Here is an 18944-nt window from a genome sequence, read left to right on the forward strand (position 1 = left end):
CCTCAAAAAATTAACAATAGAACTCCCCTAGGACCCAGCAATAGCACTGCTAGGAATTTATCCAAGGGATCTAGAAATGCTGATGCATAGGAGCACATGTACCCCGATGTTCAAAGCAGCACTCTCAACAATAGCCAAAACATGGAAAGAGCCTAAGTGTCCATCAACAGACGAATGGATCGAGAAGATGTGGTTTATCTATATGATGGAATACTATATGGCAATGAGAAACAATGAAACCTGGCCTTGTGTAGCAACATGGATGGACCTTGAGGGTGTTATCTTGAGTGAAATAAGTCAGGCAGAGAAGGACAGCTACCATATGTTTGCACGTATAGGAGGATTAGGAGAACTTAACGGAGGACCATGGGGGAGAAGAAGGGGGGAAATGGTGGGGGAAAGGGAGAGAGGCAAACCATGAGAGACTCTTGAATGCTGAGAAACAAACTGAGGACTGATAGATGTGGGGGGGAGGAGGGAGATAGGCATGGAGGAGGGCACTTGTGGGGATGAGCACTGGGTGTTATATGGAAACCAATTTGACAATAAACTATTTGTAAAAAATAAAAATAAAAATAAAAAAATAAAAAATACCAGCATTCTTCAAAAAGCTAAAACAATCCTCAAATTTGAATGGAATCAGAAAAGCCTGAATAGCCAAGCAATTTTGAAAAGAAAACCAAAGCAGGAGGCATCATAATCCCAGACTTCAAGCTGTATTATAAAACTGTAAGTATCAAGACAGTATGGTACTAGCATGTGTGCGCCGCATGCACACGCGCGCGCGCGCACACAAACACACACACACACAAAACAGACACTCAGATCAATGGAACAGAATAAAGAACTCAGAAATGGACCCACAAACATATGGCCAACTAATCTTTGACAAAGGAGGAAAGAATATCCAATGGAATAAAGACAGTCTCTTCAAAAGTGGTGCTGGGAAAACTGGACAGCAACATGCATAAAAATGAACCTGGACCACTTTCTTACACCATACACAAACTTAAAATGGATGAAAGACCTAAAGGTAAGACAGGAAGCCATCAAAATCCTAGAGGAGAAAGCAGGCAAGAACCTCTTTGATCTTGGCCACAGCAACTTCTTACTCAACACGTCTCAGGAGGCAAGGGAGGCAAAAGGAAAAATGAACTATTGGGGCCTCATCAAAATAAAAAGCTTCTGCACAGTGAAGGAAACAATCAGCAAAGCTCAAAGGCAACCGACAGAATAAATGGAAGAAGATATTTGCAAATGACATATTAGATAAAGGGTTAGTATCCAAAACCTATCAAGAACTTATCAAACTCAACATCCTGGAAAAAAAAAAAAATCCAGTGAAGAAACGGGCAAACGACACGAACAGTCACTTCTCCAAAGAAGACGTCCAGATGGTGAACAGACACATGAAAAAATGCTCAACATCACTCATCATCAGGGAAATACAAATCAAAACCACAATGAGATACCACCTTACTTCAGTCAGAACGGCTAACATTAACAACTCAGGCAACAAAAGATGTTGGCAAGAATGCAGAGAAGGAGGATCTCTCTTGCACTGCTGGTGGAATCCAAACTGGTGCAGCCACTCTGGAAAACAGTATGGAGGTTCCTCAAAAAATTAAAAGTAGAACTACTCTATGACCCAACAATTGCATTACTAGGTATTTATCCAAGGGATACAGTTATGCTGTTTTTCAGAGACCTTGCACCCCAACGTTTATACCAGCACTATCAACAATAGCCAAAGTATGTCCATCGATGGATAAGTGGATAAAGAAAATGTGGTATATATTTACATAAAATGGAGTATTAATTAGCAATCAAAAGAATGAAATCTTGCCATTTGCAACTACGTGGATGGAACTAGAGGCTATTATGCTAAGCAAAATTAGAGAAAGACAAGTATCATATGACTTCACTCATACAAGAACTTTAAGACACAAAACAGATAAACATAAGGGAAGGGAAGCAAAAATAATAAAAAAACAGCGATGGATGGGGATGAAACATAAAAGGTTCTTAAATATGGAGAACAGAGGGTTACTGGAGGAGTCGGGGGAGGGGGGAGGGGGTAAATGGGTAAGGGTTACTAAGGAATCTACTCCTAAAATCACTGTTGCACTATATGCTAACTTGGATGTAAATTTAAAAAATAAAAAAAAACCTGCTGCAATAAAGCATTTGTACATGCAAATAAACAAAAAAATAAAAAACAAAAAACCAACCAACCACCACCACCAACAACAAAAATAGTTAGAACATTTGCTGCATTGAGCGCAATGAGGATATTACAGACAGAGAAGCCCCAGATCTCTTCACAGAGGCCACCAGGTCTCCTCTCCCTATTTAAAGAACCTCTACTTCTTGACAGTGCCTATTTTATGTCCCCTTAGCCTCCTGACCTTGTCCTCACCCCTCACAAAGGGAAACTGGGACTCTTGACTCTGAGCAGATCAACTGCTGGAAGCCAAGCCCTTGCCCAAGATGCTGCCAGTCCCTGTTGATGTGCACAGCCAGGACCACCTGGGAGCTGGCAGAGGGCAGGTGAACATGGGGGGACCCCTGGTCTGTAGGGCCTTCCAGGCCTCAGTACATCCTTCTGCTCTTGAGTTAAATTCGCAGCCACAGGAGGTTCAGATCCATGAATGTTGAAATTCCCAGAACAAATACCAGCATCATCACCTGCCCTGGCTCCTTGATCTTCCCGGAGAACTACTCAGCTCAACCCACAGCCTGGCGTCTCAACCCCACCCCAAGTGAGGTGCAGCCGCCAGCCTGGGAAGGAGGGACTCCATGCTCCCTCCCGCTGAGAGGAAACAGGAAAGACCCAATGGAGAAGAGCCTTTGTCATATGGAGACAATTCAACCTGCGTAACGTGACATGTGGCTGGGGAAGGGCCCGTAAGGTGTCGTGTGGGACAGCCTGGAGAGCCTAAACCTGAAGGAGGAGAAAAGGCCAGAGCCGAGGTGGATTAGGGACATTAGGTCAGAGTAGGCACGAGGACCTGCGACAGAAAAGGCTGGTGTTTGGCAACAGAGAAAAGGTGATCGTGATGGAGCACGGTGAGCTGTGAGGAGAGGGCGAGGTCCCAGGGCGAGGTCCCAGGAAGAGGCTGGAGACATTGGCGGGGGCCCTGATGGTTCAGGCTGTGTAGCCACGGTGAGTCTGCATTCTGTCCTAGTGACAACGGGGCCAGCAGAGGGTTCAATGCCACGGAGTGACACACTCTGCTGAGAGATTCACCCCTGCTGCAGAGAAGGACAATGGACGATGGTTTATGACTTGGAGTCTGTGTCTCTGCTTGCATCGTAGTGTCTTGTGTTTCATTTTTGGAGGACTGGAACCCATTTATAATCATTTTTCTTTTCTTTTCTTTTTTTTAAAGTAGGCTCCACATCCAACATCTCACAACAGTGAGATCAAGAGTCACTCTTACCAACTGAGCCAGCCAGGTGCTCCCCATTTAAAATTCCAATGACAACTGGGCACTATGTCCAAAAAGAACTGCCACACACAGAGACACATGCAATGTGGCCAATAGTTTCAGGATTCAGCATTGCTCAGACTCAGTTTCTGGACTAGTGTCCCATCTCCAAGTTACAAGTGGGCTCACTGAGGCCAGGAAGGGGTGACATTTCTGACAAGGTCTGACAAGGCATTGATCCGGTGTAAGTGAATTCTGAAATGGTCGCTTGATGGGCCAGCAGGCAGTTTGTCCTTGTCATCCTCCCCCTGAAAGTCCCAGAATCTTCTTTCTGATGCCCCATAAAAGGAAAAGTTCCTTTGAAAGGCTCATCACACTGATATCAAGCACTTAATTCCTTTTCCAGAAAAACCACTATAACATATTTTAAAATACATAATTGCAAAAACATAACCATTAGTGCAGATCACAATGAAAGACAATCAGCTACAGAAATTAGCTCTGAGCAAATTTTTGTTTAATATCAGTTTTGTTGATGAGCAAATTTCATCATTACAAATGGATGGACTCTTTTGGGAAAAAAGTTCAAGTCAACCCAGCCATCCTTCAATTTGCAGAGAGCAGACAAAACAGAATTGAGGGGTACAGGGACTTAGTAGCTCACAGCCCACTGTTTTAAGGGATCACATAAAGGAAGAAAATGGAGAATTAGGCAATTGTTAAACTAGGTTTCAAAGGCTAAAAGATCATTGACATCCTTACCAAGTACTCACTGAAACAACCTAAAATTATTTACCAAATGCCAAATAACTTTTCTAATATATAAGATAGGAGAAAGCACCCAAGCCTTAATATAAACCAGAAACCAATTTAAAAGGTGGACAATCTGTAATTTTTTAAAAAATCTAAATAATTCTGGTGTCAAAGTGAAAAAAATTAAGAATACATCACATTGGGCAATTAAAAACTTAGAAATATGTATCATATTGAGAAAAGAATAACATGACTTGAGTATATAGGAGGGGCCACAAAAGCTTATTTCAGAAGTTATTAATTATTTATACATGGGGCACCTGGGTGGCTCAGATGGTTGAGCTTCTGACTCTGGTCATGATCACACAGGTGGTGAGCCCTGTGTTAGGCTCTGCGCTGGTGATGCAGAGCCTGCTTGGGATTCTCTTACTCTCTCTCAAAAATAAATAAATGAACTTAAATATTATTATTTATAAGAAAGTGGAAACTGAACTAAGATTTTCCTTAAGGTACAAAAAGAGTACTGAATTAAATGTTAGAGAAGTAGAGAGGGGGAAGTAAATCCATTAACAACCAAAAACCCCAAAACACAGTAAATTTAACATTCCTTTAAATAGGTATCACATAGGGGCGCCTGGACGGCTCAGTTGGTAAAGCATCCGAGGCTTTTCTTTTTTATTTCTGAGAGAGACAGTGTGAGCAGGGGCAGGTCAGAAACAGAGGGAGACACAGAATCCAAAACAGGCTCCAGGGTCTTAGCTGGCTGTCAACACAGAGCCCGACACGGGGCTCAAACCCACGAACCGTGAGATCATGACCCGAGCCGAAGTGGAATGCTTAACAGACTGAGCCACCCAGGTGCCCTGAGGCTTTTCTTTTTTAAAGAGTACTTTTTAAAAAAAAATGTTTTATTTCTGAGACAGAGACAGCATGAGGAGGGGAGGGTCAGAGAGAGAGAGGGAGACAGAGAATCCGAAACAGGCTCCAGGCTCTGAGCTGCCAGCACAGAGCCCGACAGGGGGCTCGAACCCACGAACCGTGAGATCATGACCGAGCTGAAGTCGGACTCCCAACCGACTGAGCCACCCAGGTGCCCCTTTTTTTTTTTAATGTTTGTTTACTTTGAGTGAGTGAGGGGGTGGGGGCGAGAGGGAGACCGAGGATTCAAAGCAGGCTTCACACCCACAGCTGAAAGCCCTACCCAGAGCTGGAACTCAAGGACCATGAGATCATGACCTGAGATGAAGTCGGAGGCTTAACCGACTGAACCAGCCAGGTGCTCCTAAACATCCCCTAAGCAGCGGACTCTTGAGGTCAGGTCAGGTTGTGATCTCACAGTACTTGAGATGGAGCCCAGAGATGGGCTCTGCACTGACAGCCCAGAGTCGGCTTGGGGCTCTCTCACCCCCTCTCTCTGCCACTCCCCCTGTTTGAGTGCTCTCTCTCTCTCCCCACCCCAAGAAATAAAACATTAAAAAAATAAATTAAAAGGCACCATGTGGTGGCAGTCATTTCTCCCCTTCCCCTTCGGATCCCAGCCCAGGCAAAGGGGAGAGGATAACCCACAAATTACTAAATTACAGGGGCGCCTGGGTGGCTTAGTCGGTTAGGCGTCCGACTTTCACTTAGGTCATGATCTCGCGGTTCGTGGGTTCGAGCCCCGCGTCGGGCTCTGTGCTGACTGGCAGCTCGGAGCCTGGAGCCTGTTTCAGTCTGTGACTCCTTCTCACTCTGACCCTCCCCTGCTCACGCTGTCTCTCTCTCTCTCCTAGAAATAAATAAAACATTTAAAAAAAAAAAAAAAAGAAGACTTAAACATTTATAAAAAAAAATTACTAAATTACAGCCCACTGGCTGAATATGGTTTGCAAATGAAAATTATTTTGTAATGCACATAAATATAAAACGCACGAGCCTTACAGATCCGAATTTTGAAATGTTCATCCTCATCCATATAATTTAAACAAACTTTAAATGTATTAGATTGTAAAGCCACAAGTCAGTATTTCACAACTTCATCATCTGTATCCGATCAACACAGACTCATCTGGATTCGGCTGCACCCTCTCTTTTCACTAAGATGTGCTTTTCTCTCTTATTCTATCTACCTCTGTACTTTTTTTTTTTCTATCCACACCCTCCCCCCACCGCGCCCCGGGTTTCTGCTCACTCCGTACCCCTCCCCTGTCCTGCTCTTTCTGTCCTTGGGATTCCTTCTCTCACATCTGTTCTGCCAAATTCTGCGTGTTTCCCCTCTTGTTTTTCTTTCTCCCCAATCCTTCTGATTGTCCCGTCTCCACGCGTTCCTGCCTCTTTCTTGTCCCATCTGTGCTCCTTCCCTGCTCTCCGTTAAGTTCCTCTCTTCTTTCTCTGTTATACTCCCTTGGTCCTCTCTCTCGGGCAATCCCAGGTGGCTTTCATTACGGTTTCTTCCGCTCTCTCGCCACCTGCTTCCTCTCTCTACCCCACCTTGCTCTCCTGGCCAAGGTCTTAACTCTTTTGTCCTCTCCATCTCAAGTGCCCTGAACAAGGAAGGGCCCTTCTTGAGACCGAGCTTTCCTCAAACTTCTCTATTTTTTCCACCTGCTACTTTCGCGGTTTATCCGGTCTCTTTGCAAGTCCCTTGTCCATCTTCTACGTCGTCTCTAGGGTTTTTCTTTCAGTGGCTTTCATTCTCCCAATCTCCCTCCATCACACATTCAGTACCGCCTCCTGAAAGCAGCACATTTTCCAGTGGGGAGCCATTTGGGACTTGGAACACTGGGTGTCACTAGGCAGGCCAGGTCACCCACCCCAGCGCGGAGTCAGGGTAAGAGGTGACTAGGGAACGGGGGTGTCTGGGGAACAGAAGCCGACGCGAGGAGAGGGGGCGGGGAAGGTGCCTCAGAAGGGCGGGCTCTCCAGAATCCCAGGGTGCGGAGGCGGACGCGGCCTAGCCAGAGGGGCTGCAGGGACTGCCCAGGCAGGGCCGACACGGCGAGGCTGGGGCGGGCCGCAAATCCACCTCGTGCAAGCGGGCTTTACACGGCGCGAGGCGGGTTCCCAAGAAGGTTCCAGCAGGACACGGAGGGGAAAGCCGGAGTCTGCGTGGATCGAACACGGAAACGCCGGGGGCAGGGACCAGCTGAACTGAGATTTTAAACCGAAAGGGACGCGCCCCTGGCCTCCCTGCGACGTCTGAATTTACTTGGGGGTGAAGGAGCGAGTGCGGTGATTTTAAGACCCGTGGCGATGCCCAAACCCCGGGTTTGGAGGAGAGGGCCGCGAAGAGCAGGTTTAAACTAGAAAGACGGAAACTCACGCTCCACAGCGAGACCTTTTACTGCTCGCTATCCGCTTCCGGGTCTGCAGAAAACTGCGCGCGCGCGCAGTAATAAGACGAGAGGGCGTCATGCGTGGGCGGGGCCTAAGCGGGGTGCGACCGTCAGGGGGCGGGGCGTGGAGAGGCGAGGCTTCGGCAGGTACCGCTATAGGAGCACGACTGAGCAGGCGAGGGCGGGGCGCGGAGGGAGATGAGGCCCGCGCAGGGTCGGGTCGAAGCCGGTGAGGGGGCGGGGCTTCGAAGAGCCCGTCGGGGGGCGGAGCGCGGAGGGAAGCTAGACAGCGAAGGCCCAGGTACCGCGAAGGCCCAGGTACCGCGAGGGGCCAGGTACCGCGAGGGGCCAGGTACCGCGAGGTTCTGGTATATGGAAGGTGTCCCTCCGCTCGTTCCCAAGGTGTCTCTGTCGGGTGTAAACAGAATTCTTGAAATGTCTCCAGGAGCAGCCTTGCTTCCTGCTTATTTCACGGTCTCTAACAGTTTTAACGTAAAAGCCCGTGAAGCCGTAGCAATTCGGATGACAGGGAACTGGGATCTTGGTGGTTTGTGGGGACGGGGAGTGTGCAGGAACATTTCCTTTAGTTAGAATCAATTTAAGTAGTTTAATTACACAGCCGGAGGTTTTTTTTTTTCCCGTATTACAAACTAGAATGTGAAATTCAAAACTCTCCCTGGAGAGAAAGGGCGATTCCATTCTGACACCCAACAAAATGGCATTGCGTTTTCCATTGCCCAATCACCGAGGAGGCCAAACTCAACGCAGTTCCGAAGACCTACATACGGACGAGACCGGAGAAGAGGCGTGGAGGGCAAAAGCATGTATGATAATTTGGGTTACCAACCACTGCTTTAGGAAGAACACTAACTTTTTAAAAATTGTTATAAATTGTCTTGCCGTTTGTTGTAACAATTTATTCTGTTACATGCTTGAGATGACTTACCTTCAAATACTGGAGTTTAACTTGTTTACATCACAATATACTTAAATCAGTATCTAAATATAATTTCAAAATCGCTACACATACCTTCTGAAAGTACAAGGTTTTTTTATTTACAAATGGTATTTTAGCTCTTTTCTTTCTGAATGTTTACAAAGCTTGTAAAATATGTAGTCTTTGGGGCTTTCACTTAAAGAATAATCAGTTTTGCAATATTTCTAAGGGTACCCAGTATGGAAGCATATATATGCTTTTTAATATGAACGCTAAGGAAAGTAAAAGTAGATTATCAAATATCCAAAAAACTTCTGCCCTGAGTGATTTTTCTGGCAGTATCTGTTAACATCTACTACAAGTATATTTTCTTTCATCCTGCATGTGGAAGATTTCAGCCACATCGAACTGTCAGTCAAAATATGTTTAGATAGGGAGATTAGCATATTTAAAAGATTTTGAGGTAAAATTGACCAGAATGTCCTGACAGAGCCAACATATGAATAAAAGAAGATCTATCATCCCATTTTTATTTTTATTTATCCTTTGTATCCCATTTTTAAAAGATGCATTGACGCTGTGCCCCTCCATAACAGGGGATGAGGCAGGAGCCATGAGACCTGGCTTCAGGCCCACTGACTGGCTGGCCCATGATCCCAAAGGCCATTCGTTCGAGGACCTGCCAGGATTGAGGACCAGGGTTTTTACCTGCCAAAACTGGTCCATAAAGTGTGAAAAATGAGACTGCTCCTTCCTTCTAATGCAACTCTTGATATCGATGGTCTTGAGTCCAAGCCCCAGGTTGGTGCAGAGATTACTTAATAAATAAATAAATAAGAGAAATCCATCATTTAATTAAATCAACCTCACAGAAACACTGACTAGAAAAGTGGTTGCCAGGACTTGGGGGTGGGGGAAACATGGAGAGGTTAATAAAAGGGTACAAGCTCTCAGTTCTAAAACCAATAAAGACTAAGGAATTAATGTAGGACATGGCAACTACATTCTATTATATACTTGAAACCTTAGAACTTAAATGTTCACACACACAAACAGAAGATAAATATGTAAAGTAATGATATGACAACTACATGGGGAAAATCCCTTCATAATCTATAGATATATCAAACCATTACAATGTACACTTTAAATATCATACAATTTTATTTGACAATTATACTTCAATAAAGCTGAAAAAAAGTAGCAGTTATACCAGAAGCATCACTTGCATGGCGCAGTAGGTTGAGAGTCTGACTCTTGGTTTCAGCTCTGGTCACAGTCTCACAGTTTGTGAGTTCAAGCCCCACATCAGGCTCTGCACTGATGTTGCAGACCCTCCTTGGGCTTCTCTCTCTCCCTCTCTCTGCCCCTTCCCTGTTTGCACTGTCTCTGTCTCTCTCAAAATAAGCAAATAAACTTAAAAAAAGTTATACCAGCTGTTAAGTGTGAATCATACACCTGCATGAACTATACTGGTTCATTTGATTAAACTCTCCTGATAACTGTTCTCTCTTCAGTTGTCAAAAATAAGATTCATTTTCATTAATTCTTTTTTTAAATGTTTATTTATTTTTGAAGGAAAGAGCAGGGGAGGGGCAGAAAAAGAGAGAGACACAGAATCCAAAGCAGGCTCCAGGCTGTGAGCTGTCAGCGCAGAGCCAGGCTCAGGGCTCGAACCTACAAGCCATGAGATCATGACCTGAGCCGAAGCCGGATACTCAACTGACTGAGCCACCCAGGCACCCCTTTACTAATTCTTGAAATAAAACAGCTATTAACATCCAAAGGACAATGTAGCCACCGTGTCTCCTATATTATTTCTACCACATAATCAGTCCCTGGTAACCTATTCCTATCTTCCCATGTAAATCCCAATCACTCAATGTCTTGGCCTGCTTTTATTTCATTTGGTAAAGCATTCCTTTCCAATAAACCATATGGAATCTGTCTGGAGAAATGCTCCCTGAACACAATAAACACAAGGACTTAACAGCATCATTTTATAGTATTCTCTGCCACCCCACACCCTTCCTAATTCAGATAATATTAAATTTTATTAGGGCGCCCGGGTGGCTCAGTCAGTTAAGCGTCCGACTTTGGCTCAGGTCATGATCTCACAGTTTGTGGGTTCGAGCCCCACACCGGGCTCTGTGCTGACAGCTAGCTCAGAGCCTGGAGCCTGCTTTAGATTCTGTATCTCCCTCTCTCTCTGACCCACCCCTGCTCATGCTGCCTCCCTCTCTCTCTCAGAAATAAAACATTTAAAAATTTTTTGAATTTTATTTATTTGCTTTCAAATGTTGGAGAGAAAAAGAGCACAAGCAGGGGAGAGGCAGAATAAATTAAATTAATTAAAAATATTTAATTTTAAAAGGAAAGGCCCTTGTTCTTTCAGGAAACATAAATATGAAGGAACCTCAGCTAATGAAGTAAGACCTTCCATCCTTGTGATTCCTTCCCAGAGACCATGATGAAAGACCATGATGAAAAGCCTGTCACCAGAATCCAACTGTCAGGCTGAGACTCCTAGATAATAGAGCAGCCTTCTAAAGAAACCTCAAATAATTGAATAAAATATCTTATAAAATTATTTGGCCATTTCCACATATTCTTTTGATATCTATCATGCCGTGAGTTTTAATATATTTTGACTTCTATTTATTCTGCAGTACGGGGTATTTCAGATTAATCTTAAAGACTTAGTTATTCTTTGTAAAAATACTCTGACATGGTATCTGCTTGACAATTAAGGAAATTAACACGTTCTTTTTTTTTTAAATTTTTCTTTTAATGTTTTATTTATTTATTTATTTTTTTTAAATATTTTTATTTATTTCTAGGAGAGAGAGAGAGAGAGAGACAGAGTGAGCAGGGGAGGGTCAGAGAGAGGGAGATACAGACTCTGAAATAGGCTCCAGGCTCTGAGCTGGCAGTCAGCACAGGGCCCGACGCGGGGCTCGAACCCACGAACCGTGAGATCATGACCTAAGTGAAAGTCGGACGCTTAACCGACTAAGCCACCCAGGCGCCCCTTATTTATTTATTTCTGAGAGAGTGAGGCCCAGGTCACCTCTCCCAGCGCGGGGTCAAGGGAAGAGGTGAGTGGAGTGATCAGAAAGGCCATGTTCTAGAAGTGGGGGGGAGACCTGAAGAATCCTAGGACCCGGATGCGCACGCAGCCTCTAGGGAGGGGCCGAGAAAAAGAGTCTGTGGGGTGCCAAGGGAGTAAGTCCACCTCGAAGAAGAGGGCCTTAGACCGCGCGAGGCGGGCTCCGAAGAGGGTTCCAGCAGGACACGGACGAGAAAGCCGGCGTCTGCGTGGACCCAACACGGAAGTGCCGAGGACAGGGACCAGCCTCGCTGAGATTTTAAACCGAAAGGGACGCGTCCCCGGCGCCCCAGTGCGACGTCTGAATTTACTTGCGGTGCAGAGGCGGGCGCAGGGACTTCACGGCCCATAACGACATTCAGGCCGTGTAAATGGAGGAGAGGACCCTCGAAAAGCGGGCTTAAACTAGAAAATCGGAAACTCACGCCCCGCAGCAGGACCTCTTCCCCACACTATCCGCTGCCAGGGCTACAGGAACCTGCGCGCGCGCAGTGAAGAAGCGGGGCGGCGTGGGGGCGGGGCCTGGGCAGGGTGCGACAGTTAGGGGGCGGGGCATGTAGAGGCGAGGCTTGCGCAGGTATCGTGAGAGGGCGGGACGAAGCCTATGAGGGGGCGGGACCTTGGGGCGGCGAGCGGAGAGGCGAGGCCTACGTAGGAGTTGCGAGAGGGTGGGGCGATGTGGGGGTGGAGCCTCTAGTGAGGGCGCGGGGGCGGGGCCTGGGCCTTGCTTCCTCCCCTCCTCTCTTCCTGCGGGTCAGTTTTCTGTATTTGGAAACATTGAGTGTCTTCTGTGGAGGGGCGCTGCCTCCAATCTCAAGTTAATGTTCTCAACAGTTTTAGCGTAAAAGTTTAAAGTTGTGGTGACCACTTATGTTGGAAACTAAGACGCTTTTCTTTTTTCCGGCGGCTGGCTGCCTTAGGTTGAGTCTCTCTGACTCATGATTTAGACTCAGGTCGTGATCCCAGGGTGGTGGGATGGAGCCCTGTATGGGGCTCTGTGCTGAGTGGAACCTGCTCGAGATTCTCTCTCTCTCTCTCTCTCTCTCTCTCTCTCTCTCTCTCCCTCCCCCCCCCGCTCCTCTCTGCCCCCTGCTTGCGTTCTCTTTCTCTTAAAAAAAAAAAAAAAAGCTTTCCTTTTCACAGTTGGAAATGGTTCAACAATTATAAATTATAAAACGGCAATTTATAACAATTTTTTTAAGTTTCTAGTTTTTTTTTTTCCCTCGTTTTGCTTTCAAGTTAGTGTTTATTTTAAACCAGTGGTTGGTAACCCAAATTATCATGTGCCTTTAGCCCTCCATGCCTCATATCCCAGGTTTGGTCACTATGAAGGTCTTCGAAACTGAGCACAGTGCTGAGTTTGGCCTCCCGGGGGAAGAAGGAATAGAAAAAGCAATGCCATTTTTTGGGGTGTCAGTACAGAATTGCCTGTTCTCAAGTGAGAGAAAGTTTCTCTCACCTTATCAGAGAAATAAGCTGATGAGAATAAGTTTTTCTTTCCTTTTTTTTTTAAGTGAACCCCCTGCAGGTATAGTTTATAATCTTTACTCAGTCACACAACATCAAGAATCGGTTAGTTTCAAGGGAGTGCACCATTTCATCACCAGGGTGACTCTCCCCTCCTCCCCTCCCAAATGCTCCACAATGCAGTACAACCAAATGTTGTGTTTATCTAGAATAGAATGTTTTAACAACACCTGTCCAATAACCATCCTTGCTTCTTCTGTTTTGGGAAAGGAAACAAAGAAACAAACAAACAAGGAAGCAGCATAATCCACACCAGCGGGGGGCTGTCTTCCGCTGGCATTTTCAGTGGAATTTCTGCTGAGTCCTGGCCCCGACCCCACCAGTGAGCAAAGAGGCAGAAGAACAGATCTGGAAAGAGAAGTCACACACAAACTGGGCCGCAAATGGATTCTGGCACATTTTTAGATGAGACCAAAAAAAAAAAAAAAAAGTCATGCTGTGCACAGGAAGCAGAGAAAGGAGTTCTCAGAGAGGTAGTGCCCGTAGGCAGAGCAAACCCGCCAGTCTACTCTGGGCCAGGAGCTCTGGGAGGGTCACAGGAGCTACAGGGCCTCGAGGGAAGCATTGGTTCTGAAGATGGAGCCAGGGGTGTTGATAGGGCCTCGCTGTCCAAGCTGGACCCCAAGTCCCGGCTCCCCGAGTCTGCGCCCATGCATGGAAGGATACCCACACAGCCGCAGGGCAGGGATCTGCTTCCAAGAGATGTACATGCAATACAAGGCTTCTTGACTCTTTTTTTTTTTTAATTTTTTTTTTTTATTTATTTCTAGGAGAGAGGGATAGACAGCGTGAGTACGGTTGGGTCAGAGAGAGAGGGAGTCACAGACTGAAACAGGCTCTAGGCTTGAGCTGGCAGTCAGCACAGAGCCCGACGCGGGGCTCGAACCCGTGAACCACGAGATCATGACCTAAGCGAAAGTCGGACGCTTAACCGACTAAGGCTTCTTGACTCTTGTAATCTGGGCCAGGGTCCCATGTCAGTCTTTTCACACTGCTGCCGCTCACTCTGAGTTTCTCTGTCTCACAGCCCCTGCCAACAGCTTTGCCTGGGAGAATTTGTTCTTAGTTCCTGTGGGTTTTTCACAGCCATGGTCTTCTTCTTGTTCCCTAGAGAAAGTCCAACCTCGTTGGGATTACTTCTGGATTGCTTCAGTGCTTTTAGTTTTTCTTTTCATTGCTTTTCTGGTGGCTTCTGCTGCTGGAGAACCTCATCAGGGAGGTTAGTCTCCTCTTCACCTAAGCCTCTTAGATGGTTTTGAATTTGAATTGCTTCTCGTATGCTTGCTGCTTCCTGTCTTTCTGTTCCTGTAGCCTTTCATGGAGAGACCAAGGGTCACAAACCCCCTGTGGGCATCCTTCTGGATCTTCAGGGTTTCCAACTTTCTCCCATTCTTCTTGCCTACGTTTGAGCCCTGCATCTAGTTCGGCCGTGACACAAACCTCATTTTGATAACAAGATTACCATCATTTACCATCATACCATTCACCTCATATATGTGAATTCTGATTCAGATTGGCCATAAAGAGAGTACATACAGATGCGAATGAACTGGGTATTACCTTAAAACTCTGTGTGCAGACAGCTAAGGAAAGGTCCTTGTGTAACCCCACTGTGAGAGCCTAGTGAGGATTAGTGCATCTAAACTAGTAAACACAGACTGAACTGAATTGTTCAAGACAGTCTTTTATTTATTTATTTTGAGAGAGTGTGAGAGCGGGGGAGGGGCAGAGAGAGAGGGACAGAGAGAGAGAGAGAGAGAGAGAGAGAGAGAGAGAGAGAATCCCAAACAGGCTCCACACCATCAGTATAGAGCCCGACTCCAGGCTGGTCCCACGACCCTGGGATCATGACCAGAGCTGAAATCAAGAGTCAGACAATCAACCAACTGAGTCATCCAGGCGCCCCTGTCTTCATAGAATTTAAAATATACCAGGGAAGACACTGAACCAGCTATGTATCAAGCAAGATGCCATGTAATTTCCTTTCCATAAGCTCTTTCAATGTAGCATTTCAGGGTTGAGGAATTTCTAAAAAGTATAGCCTGTAATTATTTGCAGATTATATAAAGTTTCTCTGAATGTGTATATTTCAATCTAATCAAAATTTCCCTACAATTCAGGGGGCAGTGAAGCATGAGAGGTTTATGGAAAGAAAGAGCCCTTGGTTTTGATTATTCATGTGCCTAGGATGGATCTGGAGGAGGCAATGAGGTGTCAGACATTGCATGACATTGAAGGTCAATTGTGTGTTTTTGCCTCAAGCTTATGAGAAGATATTGCCATTTGATTGTTTATAAATGGGAAGAAATTGCCATATGTTTTTTTCCTGTATTTTCTGGCAAGAATCAGAGGAATGAAGATAAAGTACTAAACACAGAAGTTGTTGGCTGGCTTAGTCGGTAGAGTATGTGACTTTTTTTTTTTTTTTTTTTGAGCATGGGAGTCTTGATCTTGAGGTTGTGTTTGGGTGTACAGATTACTTAAAAATCAAATCTTTAATTTAAAAAAACACAGAAGATGTCTTGGGATGATTCTTTATTTAAAAAATTTTTTTTAAATATTTATTTTTGAGAGAGAGCATGAGTGGGGGAGGAGCAGAGAGAGGGATTATTTTTAATTGTGGTTAAATGTGCATAACATTTAACATTTTTTTTTACAAAGTTTATTGTCAAGTTGGTTTGCATATAACACCCAGTGCTCATCCCCTTAAGTGCCCTCCTCCATGCCCATCTCCCCGCTCCCTCCCCCCCCACACCCATGAGTCCTCAGTTTGTTCTCAGCATTCAAGAGTCTCTCATGGTTTGCCTCTCTCCCTTTCCTCCACCATTTCCCCTCTTCTTCTCCCCCACGGTACTCCGTTAAGTTCCTCCTAATCCTCCTATACGTGCAAACATATGGTAGCTGTCCTTCTCTGCCTGACTTATTTCGCTAAGCATAACACCCTCAAGGTCCATCCATGTGGCTACACATGGCCAGATTTCATTCTTTCTCATTGCCATAACATTTAAACTATTTTTAACTGTACAGTACAGTGTCATTAAGCACACACACCACCATCCATCTCCAGGAACATTCTCATGCAGCAAACTCAAAGTCTGTACTCAATAAACAGTCCCCTCTCCCCCAGCCCCTGGCAATTACCTTTCTACTTTCTGTCTCTATGAATCTAACTGTTCCAGTATCTCATATAAGTGGAATCACACAGCATTTGTCCTCTTGTGATTCCCTTATTTCACTTAGCAATAACCTTACCTCAAGTGTCGTGTTGTAGCATGTCAGAATTTCCTTCCTTTTTAAGGCTGAATAATCCACTGTATACCACATTCTATTTATCCACTCCCATATCCACGGACACCTGGGTTACTTCTACCTTTTGGCTATTGTGAATAGTGTTGCTCTGAACCTACTTGTACAAATATCTTTTTGAATCTGTTTTTAGTTCTTTGAGGTTATCAGGGAGGAAGAGTTTCCCCTAGCCTTCAAGGTCCTTCTAGCTGGACTAAGAATCAAATCGGCATGAGACAGATTAACAGGAGAAAATCAATTTCTTTTATGTTTTTAAGTTTATTTTTTCCTTTGGGAGACAGGGTGAGTGGGGGAGGAGCAGAGAGAGAGGGAGACAGAGAATCCCAAGCAGGCTCTTCACTGTCAGTGTGGAGGCCAACAAGGGGCTCAACTCACGAAACTGAGATCATGACCTGAGCTGAAACCAAGAGTTGGACACTTAACCGACTGAGCCACCCAGGCACCCAAAAAATCCATTTCTTTTTTTAAAAAATTTTTTATGTTTATTATTGAAACAGAGAAAAACAGAGCATGAGTGACAGAGGGACAGATAGAGGGAGACACAGAATTCAAAGCAGGCTTCAGGCTCTGAGCTGTCAGCACAGAGCCCAATGTGGGGCTCGAACCCACAAACTGTGAGATCATGACCTGAGCTGAAGTTGGACGCTTAACAGACTAAGGCACCCAAGATCACCAAAAATCCATTTCTTTTTAGAGTAAACCCAACATGGGGCTTGAACTCATGACCTGAGATCAAGAGTCACATGCTCTTCCAACTAAGCCAGCCAGGCACCCCTCTAATTTTTTGTAGTAGCTGTCCCAATGGGTGTGAGGTAATATCTCATTGAAGGATACATGTTTTTTAAGTGTGTATTTATTTGAGAAAGAGAGAGTGTGAGCAGGGAAGAGGCAGAGACAGAGAGAATCCCAAGAAGGCTCCATGCTGTCAGTGCACAGCCCAACATGGGGCTTGATCTCACAATGCTTGTGATCATGACCTGAGCCAAAATCAAGAGTTGGCCACTAAACCAACTGAGCCACCCAGGTGTCCCTAGGATATCTTTGAAGAGTTTGGGAGATAGATGGGAAATGTGACAAGATAAAATCCAACTGGATATTAGGATATTTAAAAGCTAGAATATTGTGTATTAAGTGCTGATCTTAGTTAGCTTGAGGGAAAAGAGGAGTGAGTTTGGACTCCCATGTCCTTTACTTGAGGGAATATATCCATGGTGGGATTTTCACCATAACTACAATAGCAGAGGAGGAGAGCAGGGGGAAAATAACGTCTTTTTATGTTTATGGAGTAAAAACAATAAAAAGGAGGGGCAATGGACAATCCCTCAATCACACAGAGTAATTAAAATATATTCCTATTTGTTATTGCTAGATTTGAGAATCCAAAAAATTTGAATGAGTTTCAGTAGACAATATACTCAGCCCTGTGTCAAAAAAAAAAAGTTCTATGTACTAGAACTCTATGCCTAACGTGAGACTCAAACTTACAGCCACAAGCCTTGAGATCAAGAGTCCCATGCTCCACTGACCAAGCCAGCCAGACACCCCTTAGAGTTCTTCCTAAGTCAGCATGACTGCACATAAACTTTGTTTAAACCAAAAGCCTGATTTATAGCCCACCAAGCATACTTTTACATCTCCTTTGTAAATGAGTAGCCTAAAGGAAAACCACCTTGTCCTTAAGACCAATGCTCCTACTTCTTGCATTTCTTGACGTTAAAACTCATGATTTCTGCCTATATGTTAATCTACAATCTTTGGGCTTTTACAAGATGTACAAAAAGTATATAATCCTGTAAAAACTGTTCATTGTCTAGACCACTTTCTTCCCCATGAAGATTGTTGGTTTGGGGTAGCTGTCCTAAATTGCACTGGAATAAAATTTTCTTTTACAGATTTTTTTAAATTCTAAAAATATTTATTTAGAGAGAGAGGAAGACAGAGAATCTCAAACAGGCTTTGTGTTGCAAGTATAGAGCCCAATGTGGGACTTGATCTCAAGACTGTGAGATCATGAGCTGAGCTGAAATCAAGTCTGTTAATGGACTGAGCCACGCAGCTGCCCCTCTTTTGGAGATTCTAAAAGGTTTGTTCATTTTGTGTCTATACCACAAATTTAAAAACGATAGGATATTTTGTAATAAGACAGATAATGTTTATCCTCTGTCATATAATGATCTGGAAAACTGTAGTTTCAGAAATTTCAATATTGAATACCTAAATAATAGTCACTATTTATTTTGATAACTAGTTTTTGTATGTGAAAAGGAAATCCCTGTTCAAACTTGTGGTATTTATTTAATAAAAAAGTCTCTAGAGGAAATGAGTTAGCTGCAAATTTACATATTAAAAGTTCACCGGAGGAGCGCCTGGGTGGCTTAGTCGGTTAAGCGTCCGACTTTGGCTTAGGTCATGATCTCGCAGTTCGTGGGTTCGAGCCCCGCGTCGGGCTCTGTGCTGACTGCCAGCTCGGAGCTTGGAGCCTGTTTCAGAGTCTGTGACTCCCTCTCTCTCTGACCCTCCCCTGCTCACGCTGTCTCTCTCTCTCTCTCTCCTAGAAATAAATAAAA

At 44.7% G+C, this 18944-nt stretch overlaps 1 pseudogene; it reads right to left on the reverse strand.

Moving 5' to 3' along the window:
• Positions 1-13998: 13998 nt before the first annotated feature.
• On the reverse strand, positions 13999-16132 carry LOC120222344 (annotated as a pseudogene).
• Positions 16133-18944: the final 2812 nt, after the last annotated feature.

Source organism: Hyaena hyaena, unplaced genomic scaffold (assembly GCF_003009895.1).
Source record: "Hyaena hyaena isolate Hyena2069 unplaced genomic scaffold, ASM300989v1 scaffold_871, whole genome shotgun sequence".
Classification (NCBI taxonomy): Eukaryota; Metazoa; Chordata; class Mammalia; order Carnivora; family Hyaenidae; genus Hyaena; species Hyaena hyaena.